Below are 6,131 nucleotides of genomic sequence, written 5' to 3'. Positions count from 1 at the left end.
TATAGTATGAATAGAACAAGAGAGAGGGGGAAATACTAAAGAAAAGGTTAGTCAAAGCTATATACAAGTTAAGTTATCACACCCTCGTTTTTTTATTTCATTAATAAAAATGGAATTTCGGTTATTGATTAAGGTGAAGTTCCGTAAAAACACCTGCCTTCTTTAAAATATCATGAACAGTTCCTGTAGGTTGAGCACCCTTTTCAAGGAAATATAGAATAGCAGGAACATTTAAATAGGTTTGATTCTTTATCGGATCATAAAAACCCACTTTACGAAGATCTCTTCCTTCTCTTCGGCATCGAACATCAATTGCAATGATTCGATAAACGGCTCATTGGGATAGATGTAAATTTTAAGTACCCCCCCCAGAACCGTATAAGAAGTTTTCTCCTCGTACGGCTCGAGGAAATTCAAAGTTATGTATAGAATTCTAATTAATGTCAAATAGATCTATAGATTATTAAATCAATTAGACTATGATTTAAAAATTTTTTTCTTATTCTTTTGTTTTTCTTTTGAAAAAAAAAACTCATTCTTATCCCCATAACTCAAGTTGGATAACTCTCACGCAAAGGAAAAAAACCCTTAAGCTTAAGCATTTCATTTATTGAGCGGTCTCTAACCTCTTTATTTTTGCCTGTCTCCGTTAGAATCTATTTCGATTCTTCATTCTGATCTAGTTTAGTTATTGAGACAATTGAAAAAGATTTTTACTTGTTCCGGGATCCTTTATCCTTTCCTTGAATCATTGGGTTTAGACATTACTTCGGTGATCTTTAATCGTTTCAAAATGGTAGCAACATACCATTTTTTTTGATTTCCTTTTTATCAAAGAATCATATAAATAATGGATTCTCGTGTGATACACTTTTAATCCAATTTGATGTTTGAATTTGAAACTTGTTCGAATTGGATCCTTTCGATTTGTATACCGAACCTATACTTACGAAGTAGTTTTAACTTATTGATTGACACTAACCCTAGATCTCTGCCCTTGATAAATGAATCAATACTTTCTACTCGAGCTCCATCATGTACTATTTACATCAAAAACCCTAAAAAAAAAAAAGAGCTCGAGTGCAACCGAACAAACTATGTCGAGTCAAGAGCATCTTCATTCCTATATAATATAAAATGGTGGGTGTAAGAATCCACAGTGGATCATGTCCTTCAAGTCGCACGTTGCTTTCTACCACATCGTTTTAAACGAAGTTTTACCATAACCTCTAATTTCTTGGAACTGGTATGTAATTGATTCATTTATGGAATCATGTATAGTCATTGGGTTAGTTGGTCCATAGTAATCTATACTCTTATGACATGGGTAGTTTTTGAAAAAGTCTTAGCAATACTTCAATTTATTGAAACCCATATTTTATTGTATATATTGTATCAATAACATTTTTTTGTATGAGTGCAATATTTATTTCTCTATATATAGATATTTTCTAGATAGAGAGAGATTTTTTGAAATTTCTATAAAATCAATTAAGAAATAATTAATTACGAATAATTAAGAATCTCCATTTTTCAATTTCTTCATAGAATGGATTCACGAGTTTAACACTTCTTCGAGTACCAAGGACTCATAAGAAATAATTAAAAAGATTTACTTGATTGAAAATTTACTACCTAAATATTATATTATAATATTATTTGAATAAATTTTTGTAAAGGATTTATTACATTTGATTATGATAAATAAATGTATATTCGGGATTAACCCATCAATTAGATAGATCTAAAATAAAAAAAAAAAAAAGAAATAAAACGATAAAAATAGATAATAACAATACATACATATCAGCATTTTCTGCCTAGTTTATTTAACTTAAGAGACTCAATAATCTTTCCTTAAAATAAAGTGAAAAAGATGTATGAATTGTTACTTGGATTTACAATTATTCATTACAGACAAACATACGAAAAAATGAGGTGAAAAGAAATACATAATATGTTACATATGTAACTTGATTCTTTGTTAATCAGATTCGGGCAGATATTCAAATTGATATCTTCCGTTATGGATTAACTCCTATCTACCCCCAATTAGATCGAGTAGATGCATCATAAATAAAAAAAGGATCCTACGGGGGACTGGACTAGTTTCGGAGGTGCTAGACTATCTTGTATAAGGCGAAAGTCAAACAGATCTAGAGTAAACGATTGTTCCTACCTATTTTTTTTTATTTGACTCTAAAATTTAGTACCCTAAACCCTAAATAGGTCTTAAGTTTCTTAAGACCATTAATTCAATTCCATTAGTGCCAAAAACACAAGACCTTCGTGTTTATAATTCAGAAATCCACAGAAAAAAAATACTCGGGTTTCACAAACCATTTAAGAGATAGAGAATAATAGAGGCTTTCGCATTTCTGAAATGCATCATTATAAGAAAATAATAAAGAACAATCACATTCGATCTATATTTAGACTCTTAAGCATAAGGTTGTTTAAAACGGCAATCTATAGTCTGATATCGAATATTTTTCCATATATCTTATAATATACTATTATTATATATAATAATAATACGCATACTCTGGGACGGAAGGATTCGAACCTCCGAATAGCGGGACCAAAACCCGTTGGCCTTACCACTTGGCCACGCCCCATTTATATTCAACACTAATAAACACTAATATTGGTAGTGCTTAGTCGTCAATTCCAGTACAAATATTTATAGAATAAATTAGATTGTTGCTCAGATTTTGATACGTTTATAGATCCAATTAAACTCAATTTATTGATCATTACATATAATTCCATTAAGATATTGTATGAAAGTAGGATTTCTTCTATTCTCGTTTTATTTGAGAATTGAAGGATTTTTGATTGGCTGAGTTCAAATCAAAGAAAGGTTTTTTGACCTACTTTATGTTATTAATTTTTCCCTTATCCCTTATATCATAGCAATAATAGGGGATTAATAACTCAATCAAATCAAAAGAAATACAATTATCTTCAAGAACAAAGAAAAAAAAATTGTTATGCTTAATATCTTAAGTTTCATCGGTATCTGTCTTAATTCTTTCCTTTATTCAAGTAGTTTTTTCGTCGCCAAATTGCCCGAGGCCTACGCTTTTTTGAATCCAATAGTAGATGTTATGCCAGTAATACCTCTATTCTTTTTTCTATTAGCTTTTGTTTGGCAAGCTGCTGTAAGCTTTCGATAATATTTTTAATACTGTCCGAGACAAATTCATGATTTACTAGAAAAAAAAAAAAAAAGATTCTAACTAGTTATAAGATCAGATAAGTTGTACATACAGTCTGAAGCTTTAAGTTGAATCCAATATTGAAATTATTCTATAGCTATGATAAATCTGGATCACTCTCATTTTCTTATTCTTACTTTTTTCCTTTGAACGACCCTCTTCGAGTCCCCCACAATATAGAATTGTGGGTATGAAATCCAATTTTGAGTAATCAAGGACTCAACTCTTAAAATTTTTTCCTATTTATAGAAATAACTTCACTGCATTTCTTGGTGTCAAACCAGATTAAAATAGAGAATCTATTCTCTTAAAAAAAAAATGATCTTGGAGATTGTGTAATGCTTACTCTCAAACTATTTGTTTATACAGTAGTAATATTCTTTGTTTCTCTCTTCATTTTCGGATTCCTATCTAATGACCCGGGACGTAATCCGGGGCGTGAAGAATAACAAAATCAGATTTTTTTTCCTTGCTTGATTTTGAAATGTTCTTAACATTTTATCTATTCCACATCTTTCCTCAACTATAAAAAAATACCAAGTAATTGACAGAAACGGAAAGAGAGGGATTCGAACCCTCGGTACAAAAAAATCGTACAACGGATTAGCAATCCGACGCTTTAGTCCACTCAGCCATCTCTCCCCAAATTGAAAAAGGATAATTACTATGATACATTGTATAAAAAATAGAAAATAAAGGCTTGAAAAAAGCCCTTCTTTATCTCTCTTTATTATCTTTATCTACCCCTTTATAGATATATAATTTCATTATATTGATATAGATAATTATCTAGATATATCGATGGATATCTATCAAATCGATAAAAACTTTTTTTTATTAGGAATTCCATTTAGATAAATTAGATTTCATTAGATAAGGGCTCAAAAGAAGAGATATCTTCAATCCTAATATATAAATAATACCAATATATTAAAGATTCATAAAAATATTTATAAATAAAAAGAAAGTACCTTTTTTAGTTTATTTCATCCGAAAAGCCCTTTTCTTTTTATTTTTAGTTCCACGGCCTGGCCTGGTCAGTACCTAGCCGGGCTTTTTTTGTTCCAATAAATCGTAGATCAAATTATTTATTTGATTTGAAAATGTTTTTGAAAAAAAAAAAAAATAGAAACAACAAGAATCCTAAGAAGATTTATTATTTCAATTCCTATGATACAGAAAAAGATGATATAGAATCAAGGTTCGATTTCTTATTATTATTTTTTAGTACTTTACTAGAATAAAAAAACTTGTTAATTAGTTAATTAAAACGAGTCCTCTTTTCCTAATCTCATTAGTGGCCCTGATGAAAATACGTCAACGCTCAAATTTTCATGATTATTTTCTGATCCGATCTTTTTATTACTTATTAATACGACTTATTTTCGTCTTCGACAAAAGGTCCATTTATATACAATAATTGCATTGTAGCGGATATAGTTTAGTGGTAAAAGTGCGATTCGTTCTATTAATCCCTTAATAGTTAAGGGATCCTTCGGGTTGATTAATATTCCGATCAAAAACTTTATTTCTTAAAAGGATTTAATCCTTTACCTCTCGATGAAAGATTCGAGGAAAAATAAAAATTCTCGTGATTTGTATCCAAAAATATGTTCTAAATTGAAAAAATTGGATCATGAAATTACGAAACATAATTTTATTGAATTGGATCAATACTTCCAATTGAAGGAATAAGGGATCCATGGATAAAGGTGGAATTTTTTCTAATCGTAACTAAATCTTCAATTTTTTCTTTGTATAAGGGAGATTGAAGCAAAACAAAATAGCTATTAAACAATGTCTTTGGTTTACTAGAGACGTCGACATCGTTTTTTTTAGCTCGGCGGAAACAAAATACTTTTCCTAAGGATTATATTAAATAGAAATAGGGAACGAAATAAATAACTGGAAAGATTGTTATAATCTCCTCTTGTATAGGGATCATCTATAAAGCGGGTCCTTTTGAATGCATTCAGACGGAAAGGCTGACATAGATGTTATGGATGGTATTTTTTTTTGTTTACATCTTATAAATTTAGGAATTTATCCATCTTCCATAAAGGAGCCGAATGAAACCAAAGTTTCACGTTCGGTTTTGAATTAGAGACGTTCAGTTCAAAATGATGAATCAACGTCGACTATAACCCCTAGCCTTCCAAGCTAACGATGCGGGTTCGATTCCCGCTATCCGCTTATCTTATCTTATAATATTCTTATCTTATAATTTATATATATTATAAATAGAAATTAATTAATAATGGAATTACTCAAATAAAAATTTTCAATTTACTTAATTTTAACTAAATTTTAACTAATGTATTAGTTAATGTAATGCATCATTGAATTCAATATGCAATTTCCGGAATTCTCACACATTTTTTTTACGAACAAGAGAGGTGAAAATACGAAAAAAAAAATTGGAATCAAAAGCGTCCATTGTCTAATGGATAGGACATAGGTCTTCTAAACCTTTGGTATAGGTTCAAATCCTATTGGACGCAATTTTTTTTCATATATTTTTTTTTAGTTTTAAATTTTCTATATCATGTCAAGAAAGGAAAGATTTTGAATGATTTGAATAAGAGACGCTTATTTATTAATAGTAATTTATAAATTAGTTTTAATATTAATTGTAACTCTAGTTTTAGATTTATTATATAAATAAACTAATAATTCAATTCTGTTTTATTTGAAGATAAGATATTAGTAGAAAGGATATTCAAATTCCAAATATTAAGATATTTATGATATTCTAAATATATTATTAGAAATATAATCTAATTTTAACTTTAACTATATTTATAAAAAAATTTCTTAATTGTATTTACATTTCATTTTAATATTGATATATATTTCTAGAAATATTATCTACTTTCTTTAATATATTTATATATATTTTTTATTTTATAT

General features: G+C 28.7%; 1 non-coding gene across 1 annotated transcript; it reads right to left on the bottom strand.

Annotated features, from left to right (window-relative positions):
* Positions 1-3,775: 3,775 nt before the first annotated feature.
* TRNAS-GCU (transfer RNA serine (anticodon GCU)) lies at positions 3,776-3,863 on the bottom strand. The gene has a single exon. It is a non-coding gene; the product is annotated as a tRNA-Ser (tRNA).
* Between the last annotated feature and the right edge of the window lie 2,268 nt (positions 3,864-6,131).

This window comes from Cucumis melo, unplaced genomic scaffold, assembly GCF_025177605.1.
Source record: "Cucumis melo cultivar AY unplaced genomic scaffold, USDA_Cmelo_AY_1.0 utg000560l, whole genome shotgun sequence".
NCBI classification, from domain to species: domain Eukaryota; kingdom Viridiplantae; phylum Streptophyta; class Magnoliopsida; order Cucurbitales; family Cucurbitaceae; genus Cucumis; species Cucumis melo.
Note: the sequence above shows the minus strand (reverse complement) of the source record. Positions and strands in the feature narration are given on the sequence as shown.